This window comes from Rhamphochromis longiceps, linkage group LG7 (assembly GCF_057381845.1).
Source record: "Rhamphochromis longiceps isolate RC_006_pf linkage group LG7, R_longiceps_female_GT1.1, whole genome shotgun sequence".
NCBI lineage: Eukaryota > Metazoa > Chordata > Actinopteri > Cichliformes > Cichlidae > Rhamphochromis > Rhamphochromis longiceps.
Window position 1 is genome coordinate 33,810,003 of NC_140563.1, and position 19,719 is coordinate 33,829,721.

The following is a 19,719-nucleotide window of genomic DNA, read 5'->3' on the forward strand; positions in this document are numbered from 1 at the left end:
CAAGTATAAATATAAAAGACAAGCAGAATATTAATTCCAAGGAATTCAATTACTGGGATTAGGTTCTTGTAGAGATTCAAATCCCTGAACCAAAGTCTTCGTATAGAACATATTATCCTTATGAAGTGAAACTTGAAAATTGAAAATTGAAGTTTGTGTGTGTGTTTTTTAAAGGATTGATTTTGTTCAGCTATATGTGAAACTATGCACTCATAAAGTAATACGTGTGTGCGATATATCTAAGCTGGAACACTGGAAACAATTATTGAATGAGCAGTTCTATATATGAGTGTGCTTGTTTGGTACTGTGACGCATTGATTTTGTCAACAGTGATTAATGGGCCTGTCATTTGTTCCGTGTTTAGAGACATTAAAGTTGTCTTTATGTCACTTTACTAAGGCTAAGCCTGTTTGAAGCAGATGGTGTGACTTTATCACTTACAGCACAGTGACAAAGTAATTCATTTTAAAGCTTTCCTTTTTGATAAAGCATATTAAGCCTGAGTCAGCTACCCTTAGTTATGATGCACTGAGTGTCCACTCCCTCTGCTTGCAAACCACCGTGCCTTTAGTTATTAGTTATTAGTAAATCTTCTGCAGCCCAGCCAAACCTTTAATCAGCTGTAATCATCACATGAGCCTAAAATGAAATATTTCTGTTTTTGTGTTTTCATAGATTCATTTTGATCTTGTTCAGGTCGGTTCTCGTTAACAGCTTTATGTCTGTCTGCTGAGAGCCACAGTTTCATGCAAGTTACTTCCTTGGAAATTATGATGAAGGACAGGTTCACGATTAAAAAGGGTGAGAAAATAACATCATCTTAAAACTTCAAATTAAATTGCATTATTTTATTTTATTTTTTACATTTTTCCTTATATATGATTACATGGCCCAACCCTGAGCCTAAACCCACACTTCTGAAATACCCAGAATCCCCTGCCCACACACTCTTTCTAGTTCTGTGGCTGGTGGTGACCTCCAGTCATGGGTGTGGTTGTTGTGTTGGGAGTTCAGGCACCTTTGATGGTGATATGATCTGTGTGGTAATGTTTTATCAGTGTAATGCTTTACTCTGTTCATAAATATTACACGAACCAGCAACAGCTGGCTGACCCCGTGCAGCTGTGCTATGACTCTTCTCTTTCCTTCCTCTCTGTGACACAGTTTTGGTGAATGTTTAAATGTTAGAGCTCCATGGCAACCAGCGGTGTATTTTAATGTAACTAAAACTTTGATCTGCTTACTCCAGGCAAACATATTTTTCATACATAAGTTTATTATTTTATTCTATTTATTTGTTTAAATTCAAACTGCAGTAACAATGATTGTATCATAAGTGTTGGCATGGACATTTCCCATTTCTCCTGTGATCTCTTTAACTATCTGTATAAAATGTAACTTAATATAAAGACAGGTAGCCTAGTTAATGTACCAGAAATTTCTATAATTACATAAACTGCCCTTACACATCGAAAGACCTGTCAGTGAGTCAAATCATTGCTTTGTGGGGCTTCAGAGCTCACAATGGAAAATTTTAAATGTAGCTTTGTTTCATAGCAATTTAACAGCCCAGTCTATTCAGATTATTAAAAATGAATACTCTCTAACCATGTTTCCCAAAAGTCCCCACAAACAATTTTAAAATAATATGATGATTCTGCTGGACTTCTGGATATGATGACTGTTGCTTTAAATGTGCATTTGACAGGAAGGGCATATTTGGCTCGTCTTCTTTAGTGCACAGGGGGTAATCAGACTGAAAACAGAACAAGAGCTCCACCGCAGTTCATCTTCCTGTAGCATTTGCAGAGCCTGGTGCTGATTTGAAAATAATGGGGGGTGTTTTGGCAAAAGAAAATGAATATCTGCTCTAATACCAAGCTGAAGAAACCAAGCACACAACATGTACTATTTAAATAAACAGGTTGAAACTAAATATGTCCTTTTTTAAAGGTGACCCGAGGAAAAACTATTTAGGCTAATCCCCTTCTGGCATTTTGCACATGGTTGTGCACACAAATGAAACGACAGTGAAGCTAAAAGGGAGATTTATGTTTGGATCTGTAAATCAGACAAGTGATCTGGTGGGTTAAAAACTTTCTCTTGCTGCATGGTTTAACAGAAAAGTATCCACGCCCATACAGTAGTGCAACCGCAGGTGCAGTTTCAAAAATGTTTGAGCAATTAAAAGATCCCAAACTAAGGGCATAGTGTATCCCAAATATCTATTCTTAAACATCTCAAAATCTCAGTAGTTTGACGACGTTTGTTCTTATGCCGATAACAGATTGGTTTCTGTTTTTTGCCTTTGTGGGACAATATCAAGCCTTGACTCTTTAGCTCCTCTACTTCAAAAACAGGGTCTCAGAGCAGATGCACTGCATGAATTTGCAACCACTTGAATGATCCTACCACTCTGCAATGATATCTGCCAGTATGAACCTTACAGGGTGAGTACCCACAAAACTCTCACTTTTATTTTGTTTCCCCTGTCACTGGGGGAAAGCTCAGACTGATGTGGTGGTGCCTTGATGGGAAAGTCAGATAGCGTGCCTACTTTTGCCTCTCTGGGAAATTCCAAATATGCAGACGTTATCTATTGTGGTGCTATGTTGTTAGTTAGAGTCCCCCGTGTTAAACACAAAGGTAACTGTTAAACAACTGTGAAAACATCTGTTCTTTGATATGAATTAATCGAACTGAATCAAAATTACTAACAGATAACACTTTTTATATTATGGTTGTTAGAATGAGAACAACAGAGCCAATTACACATTAGTCTTGAAGTTCAACAGTTTATTAAATCGTTAAAAGACTTTTATTCAAATTAAAACAACAATTGTGCGTTCTAAATAATAATCAATTTTTTTATTACTTTCAGCATCTATTGGGTTTCATTGGTGGCCGTTGAACCTTGTCCAGCCTCCTTTCCACGATCTGCAAGTGGTGGGAAAAATGTTTTGGGGATTTTGACTTATAACATTCAAGTGTAATATTGTTAAGTGCTTGTGTAGTAAACTAGCACATACAATTTTTTTACCCTGCCAAGTTGATACTTAATTGAACTGAAAAAGCAGTAAAAAATGGTGATGGGGGATTGGTGGTGGTAGATGTTTAAATGTTAAAAGTGAGCCATTGTAGTCCGTCGGTAGGTGGTTGCTAGGCATGTATAATTCCAGTTTTGCAAATATAAAGGTGAGGTGTTATGAGATGTAACTGTCATGAAATTGAAATGATACAGTGCTTTTAAAGGGTGTTTGTTTAGATTCAAAACACTAAAAATGTGTCACACCAATAAGCTGAACTCAGATCTGCTCAATATTAAAATAATTAGCATTTATAAGCTAATTACCTTTCACAGCAGTCCCAATTTTTTTAATGTGGCCGCTTGGTTAAATGCTTAACGCTTTCTACACTATCGGGGCTACCTGAGTGTCAAGTTTGGTCGCTTAGTTTTTGATGATGTAGAAGTCACAGATCATCCAAAGGTGTAACCTTTGGCAGCCAAAGAAAGAAATAAAGAAAAAACAAAACACACAGGTTTTGTATATTATACTAAATAAACTGAAATTGCGGGCAATCATCAGTGATGTGCGTGATGTCCAAAGCCCTGAAGTATCACTTCAAAAAACTTTAAGTCTAAACTTATCAGTGACTTCAAGGCATTCTTTATGCGAGCAGCAAAGAGGAAGGGGCTCAAATGTTGCATTCGAGTTTCAAAGTTGGAGAATCAGAATCAGAAGAGAGACTGTAGAGCATAGGTGCCCAACCGATGGGCAGAGGACTGGACTTCCTTCATTCCGTACTGAGCTGCATACGAAGAATACATGTCGTTGAAAAAGTATTTTATTTTTCAAAAAATGCCACTTCTGCCCACACCTCACTTCTGCAGTTTTTCCCCATGCATCAGTAAGTCTGTAAGTGAACCCATGCAAAAATGACCCCAAAACAAATGTCACCGGAGAACTCCTTTAAAAAGAGAGAAAAAGCCAAAGATGAGACACCAGAAGGGTCTCAAAGAGCCAACAAAAAGAAAATTGCATTTAAAAGAACCAAACTTCAGTCAGGGGAACAACTGAGATAATCCATCCACAATACGAGGTTAGTCATTAATATACTGCAACTACACGGGAATGGAACAGCTGCGAGAGAATTCAACATTAATGAATCAATGTTACGGAAGTGGAGGAAGCAAGAAGAATGAGTTGAGTAAAGTTTGATCTGATTTTGTTTCGCTTAATGCGCCTTATAATCCGGTGTGCCTTATGTTGCGAAAAATATGGTAACAGTCTCCATTGATCTGAACTGAAAATCAAAATGGAAATGTGACAGAAGTTGCTTAATTCTGAATCTGCAGTTTTGGGACAGTTCCCTCTGGAGCTTTCCCCCCACACATGAATCTGAAGCCTGATCTGAAACAAGTGAGTCAAGTGACAATAACGTACAGTCCAATTTGAAATACAGCCCACTCTGTACAATACAAAAATATGTTGGAAAGTCAGTGTGAGCAGAGCTTTAATCCATGAGTTTTTTCATTCCTCACATTATCTCTTGGTATACAGTGGGGCAAAAAAGTATTTAGTCAGCCACCGATTGTGCAAGTTCCCCCACTTAAAATGATGACAGAGGTCAGTAATTTGGACCAGAGGTACACTTCAACTGTGAGAGACAGAATGTGAAAAAAAAAATCCATGAATTCACATGGTAGGATTTGTAAAGAATTTATTCGTAAATTAGGGTGGAAAATAAGTATTTGGTCACCTCAAACAAGGAAAATCTCTGGCTCTCACAGACCTGTAACGTCTTCTGTAAGAAGCTTTTCTGTCCCCCACTCGTTACCTGTATGAATGGCACCTGTTTGAACTCATCATCTGTATAAAAGACACCTGTCCACAGCCTCAAACAGTCAGACTCCAAACTCCGCCATGGCCAAGACCAAGGAGCTTTCGAAGGACACCAGGAAAAGTATTGTAGACCTGCACCAGACTGGGAAGAGTGAATCTACAATAGGCAAGCAGCTTGGTGTGAAAAAATCAACTGTGGGAGCAATCATCAGAAAATGGAAGACATACAAGACCACTGATAATCTCCCTTGATCTGGGGCTCCACGCAAGATCTCATCCCGTGGGGTCAAAATGATCATGAGAACGGTGAGCAAAGATCCCAGAACCACACGGGGGGACCTGGTGAATGACCTGCAGAGAGCTGGGACCAAAGTAACAAAGGTCACCATCAGTAACACACTACAACGGCAGGGAATCAAATCCCGCAGTGCCAGACGTGTTCCGCTACTGAAGCCAGTGCATGTCCAGGCCCGTCTGAAGTTTGCCAGAGAGCACATGGATGATACAGCAGAGGATTGGGAGAATGTCATGTGGTCAGATGAAACCAAAGTAGAACTTTTTGGTATAAACTCAACTCGTCGTGTTTGGAGGAAGAAGAATACTGAGTTGCATCCCAAGAACACCATACCTACTGTGAAGCATGGGGGTGGAAACATCATGCTATGGGGCTGTTTTTCTGCCAAGGGAACAGGACGACTGATCCGTGTTAAGGACAGAATGAATGGGGCCATGTATCGTGAGATTTTGAGCCAAAACCTCCTTCCATCAGTGAGAACTTTGAAGATGAAACGAGGCTGGGTCTTCCAACATGACAATGATCCAAAACACACCGCCCGGGCAACAAAGGAGTGGCTCCGTAAGAAGCATTTGAAAGTCCTGGAGTGGCCTAGCCAGTCTCCAGACCTCAACCCCATAGAAAATCTGTGGCGGGAGTTGAAAGTCCGTGTTGCTCGGCGACAGCCCCAAAACATCACTGCTCTCGAGAAGATCTGCATGGAGGAATGGGCCAAAATACCAGCTACTGTGTGTGCAAACCTGGTAAAGACCTATAGTAAACGTTTGACCTCTGTTATTGCCAACAAAGGTTATGTTACAAAGTATTGAGTTGTATTTTTGTTATTGACCAAATACTTATTTTCCACCCTAATTTACGAATAAATTCTTTACAAATCCTAGCATGTGGATTCATGGATTTTTTTTTCACATTCTGTCTCTCACAGTTGAAGTGTACCTCTGGTGCAAATTACTGACCTCTGTCATCATTTTAGGTGGGGGAACTTGCACAATCGGTGGCTGACTAAATACTTTTTTGCCCCACTGTAGATGTGTAGTTTCCTTCATTTTGCATTACGTAATAGAATAATAGTTTTTACAGAAGACCGGAAAATGAATGATGATAAAGCCCCATTGAACTGCTTCAGCTGCAGGGTCCTGGTATTGCCAAGGCTTACACAATGAACACTTGTGAGAACTCTTGAGCCATGTCTAAACTCACAGTTCCTTCAATTGTTCGACCATGTGTTTAATGGCTGCTCATAAAATTTTCAATCAGTCGACCACCATTGTAAATAAGGGCAGTTTGCACCACCACTTCCTGTTGGGGGAGTTGTGGAGGCACTGCAGCTAGCATGGTGATGAAAAACAAAATGCAAATATATTGACACTTGTAAATACTCCTTAAAAACTCTGTGTGGGAGTTACCATGCAATGAGTGATTTGCATGTTGCAGTTTTTTTTCTGAAGAAAGGACCAGAAGGGGAGACAGATTTAAGACAAACGTAGGTGTATGTGCAAACATGTGGCAGGTATGCAGAGAGGTGGGCGGTGTGTGGAGACAGTGCAGGTGGGAGGAAGGATGTGTACAGAAACTGTTTCTCATTGTTTAACAAATGATGGGAACACAGCTATTCTACAGACCGTCTTCTTTTGTTTTGTCTGCAGAAGGATGTGAAACATTTATTTTTATTGCTTTGTACGAAGTTTTATTCATGTTTGGAGGTTCTCAACCTCAAAATTCAGTAAATAACCATTCAAAATGTCAACAGTGTACAGTAGTACAGTAGTGAAGAAGCACACTCTTTACAGCAAAGAATGTGCTCACATCTTAGAATCTAGAACATTAGCATCTACATAGAGGGCATAGAAGTTAGTCACAGCATGGCCGATTATTATTTGTTAACCTAAATTCACTTTTCCCTGTCATCCAAAGTTACAGTATACAGGGTGTGTACAGTACAGGGTGTTTTTGTTTTGTCTTTCAATCATTTAGCCAGCTCATCTTTATATTTAACTGATCTAGTTAGCTCACTGCTACTATGGCTCAGCCTCATAACCTCTTTTTTTCATGAAATCCCATTAAAGTATGTTCCTTGTACAAGTGTATACAAGTTTGACGTTAACGTGGTTATGGCGTTAATGTCATTTAATGAGATGATATATATATATAGGGTGGCCCCCAAGGGTGGTGGAGAATGACCGAGCTAAGATCCTGTGGGACTTCCAGATACAGACGGACAAAATGGTGGTGGCTAACCAACCGGACATAGTGGTGGTAGACAAACAGAAGAAGACGGCCGTAGTGATCGATGTAGCGGTTCCGAATGACAGCAATATCAGGAAGAAGAAACACGAGAAGCTGGAGAAATACCAAGGGCTCAGAGAAGAGCTCGAGAGGATGTGGAGGGTGAAGGTAACAGTGGTCCCTGTGGTAATCGGAGCACTAGGTGCGGTGACTCCCAAGCTAGGCGAGTGGCTCCAGCAGATCCCGGGAATAACATCGGAGATCTCTGTCCAGAAGAGCGCAGTCCTGGGAACAGCTAAGATACTGCGCAGGACCCTCAAGCTCCCAGGCCTCTGGTAGAGGACCCGAGCTTGAAGGATAAACCGCCCGCAGGGGCGTGCTGGGTGTTTTTTCTTTTATATATACATATACATACATAATTTAATCTTTTAGTAAGTTATGCTGAATTTTCTACTATGTCTTTAAACTTGATAAGGCCAAGGCTTATTTTCTTCTTTCTCATCAGCGACCATGGTGGACTACAACAGGTAGTTTCCCTTTGCCAGTATAAAAGAGATTTGTTTGACAGCCTTCACTGGAATGACCAGTATTTACACCAGGGGTGTCAAACTCAATTGCACAGGGGGCCAAAACTCAAGGCACACTTTAGGCCGTGGGCCAAACAAGATAAAGATTTATTGAACACACTAAAACAATGTTTTTTAAACATAAATATGAATGAAAACAGACAGGAATATTATTCCAGATTAAATAAAGTTAAAAAAAATAAACTTTAACTTTAAATATTTTGCTCTTCATAAAAATATATCCTGTCAAAATTATGCAAGTTAGAAATATGAACATGCTGCCAAACCCCCCAGAAAAAATAAATGAAAGCAAACACAAGGTTGGAGCCGCATGTAGACGGAGCTGAGCATTGCTTCAGGAGTGGAACTAATAAACTCTTCGGGCCATTCAGTGTCGTACTTTCCTTTGAGTGTATCATTACACATCTGAATCTGCACAGGTGCAGTTCAGCAAAGTACGCTGATTTGGTTCAACATTACTTGGCAACAGGGAAAGTGAGGCAGGTTGCACTGGTGCATTTGTGACAGCTTCACTTGAAATGCCTTCACCGCATCATACATGTCATGTCCATGAACTGACAGATTTCCTTGCTGAGCTCAAAAACTCTATTGAGAACTTTTCCCCAACTCAGCCAACGGATCTCTCCATGATGAGGACTGTCGGCAAATTCTGAATCTATTTCCCACATAAAAGACTGAAATTGACGGTGATTTAAACTTATAGCTCAGATTAAATTTACGGTTTGCGTTACGGTGATTATTACATGCTCCATTTTTAGGACTTTACCACACAGCCTTTCCTGGTGTATGATGCAGTGATATGCTATTAACTCACAGGTACAGTTCTTCTCCCGCATCTTTACTCGCATCCTGCTGACTAGTCCGCTTTTTTCACCGCACAACACCGGCGCTCCATCTGTTGTCAGTCCAACAAGTTTGTCCCAGGGCAGTTTCATGTCGGTTACACTTTGACATACGTTTTAAAAAATGTCTTTTCCTGTCGTTGTCCTGTGCATCGATTTAATGTTCAGTATTTCCACTTCATGGATGAAGATGGCCAGCTGTGCAATGTCCATCATGTCTATACGTTCATCCGCAGCAAGAGAGTATGCAATAAAGTGTTTGCTTCTTTCACACAACTGTGTTCTTAAATCAGTGGCCATCTCACAAACCCAATCAGCAATCGCATTTCTGCTCAGGCTCACATTTTCCAAAATCTGCGTTTTGTCTAGACACAAGACGTCACACAGCTTCATCATGCAGCTCTTCAGAGTGGTACCGGGCTGATTTGGCTCCTCTGCTACAATAAAACTTTCACAACAGCTTCACTTTGTGATTTTGCTCTGGTGAAAAACATCTGCTGAAATGTCACATTCTTCTTTAGCTCTTCTACTTTCTGTAGTTTCTGCTCTGCATTTAGTTTTTTCAGCTTATCCTGATGTTTTGTCTCGTAGTGTCGTCTTAAATTAAATTCCTTAATTACAGCCACATACGCTCCACTAATAAGACACACGGGTTTACCAGCATTGTCTGTAAACATATATTCAGTCACCCATTGGCGCTGAAAGGCTCTGCTTTCAGAATCAACTTTTCTCTCCACCATTGTGAGCAGCTAGCTTAACAGAAGTTTGACTTGATTGACGCGGGAATGTTCCCAGTTAGCCCAGCGTTCAGCAAGGAGGCTGCAGCGCCTCATTATGGGATCTGTAGTTTGTATATTATTAGCGCCTCATATCGCTGGGCCATGCATAACAATAATAATAGATCTATATAAACTGATCTCGGGGCCGGATATAAATGTACGCCCGGGGGCCTTGACTTTACACCAATGGTCTAAGGAAATCAGTGAAGATCTAAGAATACGAATTTTAAGCTCAAGCCTGAATTAAACTAGAAACTGCTGGAACACTAGAGTCACTGTCCACAGTGAAGTGACTTTTAAATCTCCATGGGCTGAAAGAAAGAAGACCCTTCTCCAAAAATCAACCCCTTCAAGCTCGACTGAAATTTGCTGCTGCCCACATGGGTAAGCCAAATACTTTCTGTAGAACTTTTATGGTCAGAGGAGACCGAAGAACATTGTAGCAACTGCCAAGCATGGTGAAGGAGGAGGACTGTCTCAAAGTCCTTCAACTTTGCCTCACATCAGCAGCTAGATGGTTGAAACTTGGACACAGTTGGGTGTTCCAACAGGATAATGATCCCAAACACACATCAAAACTGGTTTTGGGTAAAACAGGCTAACATTAAGCTTCTGGGTAGGCTTTTCCAATCCCCCCACCTGAATCCTATTAAACATTTTTGGACTATGCTTAAAAACAATGCCCATGGCAGGAAACTATTTACGAACTTCACCAATTCTGCCCAGAGGAACGGTCAAATATCCTCCCAGAATTATTCATAGAAGCATGTTGATGACTACCAAAAAAATACAACTTGTATGTACATTTAACCAAATATTAGTGGCGATGTATCCATCTATTTAAAAGTGTTGGTATACCTTTTTACCGTGCATGTTTTAAAGAAAATCCGAAATAAATACAAACTAGAAAAATAACAATTCAAAGAAATGATTGAAACCCCCAATTTCATGCCATTATTGAAGTGTGCACATTTGTTGTTGCACTAAAAGTGAAAATTAGTGAAAATTAGTGAAAATTAACTAAAATTAACTAATCACATGCAACAGTTGCAACTTAGAGAATTTGACATTAACAATGGAAAAAATAACACCATCAATTTTCAAACAGCTTTAAGTAATGACGTATATTTTAGTTTCATATTTGGTTTTCAAATATTTTAAGTTATATTTAGTGCTGACTTGGATGTCTTAAGGTTGTTTTAGTGGGTGGGGGGAGACTGGTTCACATATATACGTATTTGTGGTTGTATATCTCTTTCCATATTTACAAAAGGTTGTATGACACCCAAAATAGCCACAGACTGAAAGCTTCCTGTGTTTGCAGAACTTATGCAAAAGTGAGTGCTGTCGCACTTTATGACCACCGAGATCTTTATCTTTCTGTGCATCTGTCCTCTGTTTTTAGAAAATGTGCAGTGCATTCAAATGCATCTCGCAGAAATATTTAACATTAGATATAAAACAATACTACAGTTAGGTATAAAATGTTTACAGTGATCCTAAATTTGAGGGTAAGGATCTTTTTAACATTTGGTAATTCAGAGCCTGAAACTAGTTCAGATAGGATCAGCAGCCACAGCTGGTAACAGCAGGTGGTTTTTATTTCACTCCGTCTTTCTAAATATTCTTAAATTGCTGCATCACAGTGCAATGCTAACTTCTGGATTTGCCTAATAAAAACATGCTGTCTAGATGTGTGACTAGACAATTAAACATTACTTCTCTTGTGGCAACACTCGGTTACATTATTTGTATTTTATTAATGTAAAACACAGGTGAATTGTTCTTTCTGAGATGTTATGATGCCACCCACCACTCACCTCTCCCTCTGGAACCGGAAGGTGTTTAAAATCAGACAGATGTGGTTCTGCAGCACTTTGATATAGAAAATGACGGGTTGCATGTAGGCTGTATCAAAGTATACTGACATTTAATCACTTAACCAGAGCGATGTTTACCCCACGCTCGGCACAAGTATGTAGCCTTAAGCAAAGAGTAAAGAGCGACACATTTCAGCAACACTGTAAATATGTGGGGATCGTTGAAGAATGACATTAAGAGTTTCAAATAACACGCGTACATGCGGTATTTGTACAGACAACATTTAACGTTGGCTGTCACACTGGGCTGAATCCTGACCCTTTTCCCCCTGAGTGTTTTTTTAATTTGAGAGTAGCCAATTTGCCTTTTTTTCTCCTATTTAACTGATTAGTGTATTAGTTATCAAGGGCATCCTTAATTAAGATCACATGAAGCATGTCATGGATAATGATGTACCTGGGGCATATAGAAGTGTAATATTGCACTAAAATCATCAAAGAACTCCAAAGCACTATTTTAAAATACAATTTATAATGCCTTTATTCTCACGGCACAGTTGTGTTTAACCTAGAAAGTTCTAATCAGGGAGTTAAGAGGTTACATGAACACTGGATCTCTTCATGGTGAAGTTAACACCATTGCTGCTTACATAGGAATTAAGAAGGCAATAATCAGCAAGTCTGATCACGTCTATAAAAAATAGAAGTTTTGGTCATTCATAGGTCTGGAGCATTAATTAATGTGTGTTAACACAATGCCAGAATCTACACAGGAGTGGAAATTCCAGCAAATTCACCCCAAGGTCCGACCATGCAATCCTCAGTGAAACTAAAAAAAAACAATCAAAGGGTACATGTCTGATTCTACAGAACTCATTTAGCATGTAAAATGTTAAAGTTCATGACAGTACAGTTTGAAAAAGCCTGAACTAAGCATGTCTTGATTGAAAGGGGTGGCAGGAAAAGGCCTCTCTCTAAAAAGAACATTGCAGCACAATATAAGTTTTCAAAGTTGCATCTGAACAAACTTCAAAGACCTGTAGAAATGTGTTCTTTGGAAAGACAACGTGGAGATGTTTGTGTCATAACCAGTGCAGGGGCTAATTTGCTTAGAACACTAAAACAAGACTTTGACACATGCACAGTGCTCAGTTTAACAAGGTTTACTGTTGCACAGACTAGAATGTACAAAAATAATATCACAGTGCAAAGGTTAACAGGTGGAAATGGGTCAACGGTCAGTGTAAGGATTTGGCAGTCTTTTCCCATCCAAGGTGGCTGAGAGCGTTAGACAGCTAAGCACTGCAGATCTCCTCAGGAAAGCTGCTCGTTTTAGTATTGCCCTTTAGAGAGTGGTAAGTGGGACTCTTGCGTTTGTCATAATGTGGCATAGTAGGGTGGACCTTGACGACTGTTCCCCTCTTTATTTACAGGATAGTGCCATACTGCTGCTGTCTTGTGCTGTTTTGTTGTGTCTTATTGTGGCCTGTTGTCATCTTTCAAACGTTTATGGACTGGCCTTTACTGACTCCTGGTTTTATGGTCTTTTACTCGGAATTGTTTTATATATTTTAATCTTGCTTTTATAAAGAACTGTAACTTACGGTGTATTTGTTTTATGTATATCTCTTTTACTAATTTGTTTAACGTTTTATGCTTTGTTGTTTTGTTGCTTTAGTGGAGGTGCGGCCGCTTGTTGTGGGGCTAGGCACGTGAGGTGGAATCCCCTCCCCGATGCATGAGAGTGTATGAGAGCATAGGAAGATTGCACCCTTGGGCTCTCCTCTCTGTAGGTTGCCTCCTCAAGTGGCCGGTCTCCACCGTTTTGTTTAGTTATTTTAGCGAGCTGTTATTGTTCTAGTGTAGCACCATGGCAGCGAGACTTTGCCTCCTCCTGTGTGTTATGTTTTACGGAGACGTGGCTCTGTGAGGACATCCCGGACAGCGCGCTCAAGCTGGAGGGCTTTCATCTGCTGCGCGCTGACCGGCAGGCCTCTCTCTCTGGTAAGACCAAAGGTGGAGGTGTCTGCTTCTACATTAATAGTGGCTGGTGCACAGATGTAACAGTGATTGCTCAGCACTGCTCTTCCTCTCTGGAATACCTTTTCATTCACTGCAAACCGTTTTATTCTCCGCGGGAGTTTGCTTCATTCATCCTGGCCGCTGTTTACATCCCGCCAGATGCGGATGCGCAGGCAGCTCAGTGCGCACTCGCGGAGCAGATACTGCACATGGAGCGGACATTCCCGGACTCTCTCATCATTGCTCTTGGGGACTTTAACAAAGCCAATCTGAGCCATGAGCTTCCCAAATACAAGCAGTATATTAAATGCCCGACCAGAGAGGAGAGGACATTAGACCACTGTTACAGCACGATCAGCGGGGCCTATCGTGCGGTGCCCCCCGCTTCACTCGGACTTTCTGACCACGTCATGATCCACCTAATCCCCGCGTACAGACAGAGGCTGAAGCTCTCCAAACCTGTCGTGAGGACCAAAAAACTGTGGAGCAACAAGGCTGTGGAGGAGCTTCGCACGTGTTTGGAGTCTACAGACTGGGACACAATGAAGGCTGCTTCTAACAGCTTGGACGAGTTTACGGACACTGTCACCTCCTATATCCACTTCTGTGAGGACAGCATTGTGCCATCACGCACCAGGGTGAGTTATAACAATGACAAACCCTGGTTTACTCCTAAACTCAAAAAGCTGTGGCTGGAAAAGAGAAAGGCGTTCAGAAGCGGAGACAGGGACTGCTACAGAGAGGCCAAGTACAGGTTCACTAAAGAAGTGGACATTGCTAAACATCAGCACTCTGAGAAGATGCAGCAGCAGATCTCAGAGAATGACTCGGCCTCTGTGTGGAAAGGTTTTAGGAATATCACCAACTACAAGCCTAAAACCCCCCACTCCACTGACGACTTGCTCTTGGCCAACACCCTTAACGACTTTTACTGCCGTTTTGACGAGCCATCAGGCAGCCTTCACACCTCCAACGGCCCCAACAATAGAGACACTTTGGACACTCATTCCCCCACCTCTCCCCCCTCCATAGAGCCATCACCACCTTCAAACTGTTCACCTACAACACCCCCCTCCTCACCCCACACAAAAGAGGATTTCACACCACCTCCTCCCACCACAACTCTTCATATTCATGAAGCAGATGTGAGGAAGCAGTTTAAGAATCTGAATGCTCGAAAAGCTCCCGGCCCAGACGGTGTGTCTCCTGCCACCCTCAGACACTGTGCAAACGAGCTGGCCCCAGTGTTTTCTGGCATTTTCAACTCCTCACTGCAGGCATGCCATGTGCCTGCCTGCTTCAAGTCCTCCACCATAATCCCTGTCCCCAAGAAACCTAGGATCACTGGACTAAATGACTACAGACCCGTGGCTCTGACATCTGTGGTCATGAAGTCTTTTGAGCGCCTGGTTCTCTTCTATCTCAAGACCCTCACGGCCCCCCTCCTGGACCCCCTGCAGTTTGCATACAGAGCCAACAGGTCTGTAGACGACGCCATCAACACGGCCCTACACTTCATCCTGCAGCATCTGGACTCCCCAGGAACCTACGCCAGGATCCTGTTTGTGGACTTCAGCTCTGCCTTCAACACCATCCTTCCAGACCATCTCCGAGGCAAGCTTTCCCAGATGAATGTGCCTGATCCCATCTGCCGGTGGATCACTGACTTCCTGACGGACAGGAAGCAGCATGTGAGGCTGGGAAAGAATGTCTCGGACTCCCGGACCATCAGCACCGGCTCCCCTCAGGGCTGTGTTCTTTCTCCCCTGCTCTTCTCCCTGTACACCAACTGCTGCACCTCCACCCACCAGTCTGTCAAGCTAATCAAGTTTGCAGATGACACCACCGTTATTGGACTCATCTGGGATGAGATGAGTCTGCCTACAGGAGGGAGGTTGAACGTCTGGTGTCCTGATGCAGCCACAACAACCTGGTGCTGAATGCCCAGAAGACAGTGGAGATTATTGTGGACTTCAGGAAGCACACAGCTCCACTCCCCCCCATCATCCTGACTGACACCCCCATCACCTCTGTGGACTCGTTCCGCTTCCTGGGTACCACCATCACCCAGGACCTGAAGTGGGAGCCCACCATCACTTCCGTCATTAAGAAAGCCCAGCAGAGGATGTACTTCCTGAGGCAGCTGAAGAAATTCAACCTGCCAACACGGACGATGATGCAATTCTACACTGCAATCATCGAGTCCATCCTCACCTCCTCCATCACCGTGTGGTACGCTGGAGCCACTATCAGGGACAAACAGAGACTGCAGCGTGTTGCGCGCTCTGCTGAGAAGGTGATTGGCTGCAGACTCCCATCTCTGCAGGACCTGTACACCTCCAGGACATTGCAGCGTGCAGCTCGGATCTCAGCTGACCCTTCTCACCCTGGACACAGTCTGTTTGACCTGCTGCCCTCAGGCAGGAGGCTCCGGTCCATTCGCACCAGAACCTCTCGCCATAAGAACAGTTTCTTCCCCTCTGCTGTTGGACACATGAACAATAACCGTATGACTGTTCCCACCACTAACACATGACCCTACGCTGTGTTCACTGCATCATTCCATGTTTGGCACTGATCACCACCTGCACTCATGTATATATCATGTATATATCTATCCACTTAGCACTTTTAATTCTTATTCTTATTTTTATATTTTTATGACAGTATGTTTGCACTGAAGCACCGCAGCAATTTCCTAATGTTGTAAACCTGCTCAACATTTGGCAATAAAACCCTTTCTGATTCTGATTCTGATTCTGATTCTGATTTAATCATTGCTTGTTAATAAAGTGTTTTAATTAACTGTCTTGCAGTCTCAGCCCTGCTACCTTAAGAACTTTTCTGATTTTACAGTTCTATGCTTTCAGTAGTAGTTCTTAATAAATTTTGATTTGTAAAACGGATCTTCCTCACCTCTGCTGTTAATAACGAGCTTGTGGGCTTTGGTAGCTAGTGTAAAATCTACATTGGCTATAAAAATCTCTCCTGGGGTGTACCTCTCCCCCAGGTGGCGTTGTCAACATCCCTTAGTCACCGTCCCTGGTTATCCCTCATTCACGCCACCACACTAACTACATTCATACTCTTGAGATGCAGTCTGGAGGAACCAGGGATCGAACCACTAACCTTCCGATCAGTAGGTGACCTGCTCTACCTCCTGAGCTACAGCCAATCACTGGCAAAAATGAGTAAACCATCGCTAGGTTTTAGATAAAGTGTACACTCACAAACCTGTCAAACCTGCATTTGAAACGTTGGCTACCATAGCAGTATAGTATTGCAACACGGCATTTGGGTCTTCTAACTAAAATAGGAACATAAATAGTGCCATTATTGCCAGACCTGGCCCACATCTGGTTGACATACACTCTGCCATGACACCAGTCAGTCAGAAGTGCCAGCTTGATGCGGGATCCAGGGAAGACCTGTTTTCTATGAGCCTGGGCCGCATACACCAGCCAGCAGTCTAACTGCCAAATACCACAAATTCTGTACATCAATAAATCATGTTCAATTCCTTCTAATGATCTCTCCTTATTGAAGTGCACAGTGCCACATTTGGAGAAAACTAAACACATTAGCTGTCAGCACGGTGGTGGATGAATGATAATTCAGGCTTGTTTCAGAACCATAGGATGTGGAGACCTTACAGTCATTGAGTCAACCATGATCTCTGTATGCCAACGTATTCTAGAGTCAAATGTGAGGATGCCTGTCTGTCTGTCACGCAACAGCCATCCTGCTGCATAACTGAAACTGGGTCATAGAACAGGGCAATGATCACAAGCTTATTTAATATTACCTGTGTCTACAGGTACAGGTGTTTGCTGTTGAGTTTGTTCCTGTCTTAGATATTGTCATTTGAAAGGCATGTGAGTCAAAAACATTTCCCAACTTTGACCAACTGTTCAATTTGGTTAATAGGCTTTCTGTGTCCTTGAAATGGTTGAAATTGAAACAGACATTTTAGTAGGCAGAGGCACAGGACATGTAAAGTATTTGGTCAAATGTGAAAGAAATCTTTTGAGTCATTCCTGCCAATAATAATTTCAATAATTTGTTGTTTTAAAGGAACATTAGGCTCACATGAGTCACTCACCCTGTTTCTGTTGGTGTTTTGCGTGAGTCCCTTTTCCCCAGCCCAGGTCTGCCACAATGAGGGCGATGGCCAAGAAACCAAGAAAGCCACAGTGGCCACTTTGATGGAAAATATGCTAAGCTGGAAAGCCTGCAATTATTTTTAATATGCTTTCTGTGGTGCATATGTGTTACCATAATTTCCTTCTTACCAATATTATCTGAGTTCATGCAGAAGTCACAGTATATCAGAACTAAGTCAGACAAAGACCCATAAGGGGCTTTCAGTTATACTGTATATGAACATAACTTGTATTTGTCTTGTGGTAACTGATAAGCGGCTCTGTGGTTTTATGGTTATCTGCAGATTTCTGTGAAGTATCGGCACACCCCCTTTTTTTAAACCCCCCCCCACCCAGTCCATTTAGCTTCTCTTGTTACTTTTTTCACTTGTGATGTGATGGTAGTCACCCATCACTGTCAAACACGTTGCAGCATAACAATAGTGACCCAGTAACTGCAAAGCTCCTCATCTTCTGGCTGCATTTTCATATTTCACCAGTGTGCTGTAAAACAGGAATCCTTCCACGTGTGGCTCTAAACTATATGAAATATGTAATGAAAATGTCAGATTGGTTCTTTATTTTTACACTTTTTCAGCTCATGTTCCAAAGTGCCTCACAGGTGAAATGAGATAAGAAGCAAAAGTCAAGCACAGCGTCTAATAATAACAAACATGCCGATGTAGTAAAGATGTAGTAACCCACATATAAAGATATCAGTGAGTCAGAGCAGTGGTAGGATGTTTGTGTGTATGTTTTTAATGTGTGAGAGTGTTAAGGGGATGTTTCCCCTGTAGTGACAGTAACATGCATCCTTCCCACGTGTCACATCACTGCTCCTCCTCCTCCCACGCTTCTCGCAGAGAGGAACACACAGCTCTATTATTATCCCTGACAGGAAGCATGCTGAACCACACCAGCGAACTGAGCCGACTCTCACTCAGTCTTTTAGTCTCTCTGTCTGTGACTCATCGCTTCCTTTCTGTTGTTTGGCTGATACTTTCTTCTTTCAGCTCAGCTCTCTCTCTGCGTCTTTCTGCTGCTTTCGGCCTCAGTAACTTTCAGTTGTCTTGAATGATTCTGCCCCCCGCTATGTCACGGTATCGTGCATCCTGTCTTTTGCTTGCTTTGCAGCTTTTCGGGCTATGGTACCTGACATTAAAAAAACATTTCTCCTGAATTCCTCCTACATCTTGTGGCCATGCAGATAATTATGGTTTCTGTTTGTTAAGCACTAAACATAGCTGTGTCTGATTCTGCATTCATGCGGTGTCACAAAAATCCAAATGCCATCTCAATTTGAAAAAAACTAGAAAAGTTGAAGAATACAGTGAACAAATACAATAATTATTTCAGGTTATTTAGGTTTGTTTACATATTAATAAATTTACAGTCTATTTGATCTCCAGCAAACCAGACGTGCTCACGTGAAACACAGATTACAATCAGCCCATCAATCAATTATAGACAATCCTGATCTCAACTTGTTGTTTGTACAAACCATATCTGTCCACAAAATCTATTTCTTCTAATCCAACCTCTCCACTACCAAAAAAAAGTAAAGTGTGTAAAGTGTGCGTGTTAGTCCCCATAGGGAAATAGTTCCTCTGCATTTAACCCATTCACCCAGTGAAGCAGTCAGGGACAAGATCGTAGACCTACACAAGGGTGGAATGGACTACAAGACCATCAGCAAAGGTTTGGTGAAAAGGTGACAACTGTTGGCGAGACCACTTGGAAATGGAAGAAATAGGAAATGACCATCGGGTTGGAGTTCAATGAAAAAGTTTGCCTCATTAGGTGAGGATGACAACGAGAAAGGTGATGGATCATCCCAACACAACAAGCAAGGAGCGTCTTAATGATCTGAAGGCAGGAAGAATGATCCACAGTCACCAATGACTCCCTAAGGTCCCTCTCCTGAAGGAGGCACATGTACAGGCCCGTCTTAAGTTTGCCAGTGAACATCTAAATCAGCGGTCCCCAATCCCCGGGCCTCGGACTGGTACCGGTCCGTGAGTCGTTTGGTGCCGGGCCGCGAGAGTTGAGGCTCAGGTGTGAAATGTATAGTTTTCAGGGTTTTTATCGGTTTTCAGCGTTATTTTGTTATCGTTTTTATCGTTTACTCGGTTTTCCTTGGTCTTTTCACTTGTGTTATGAA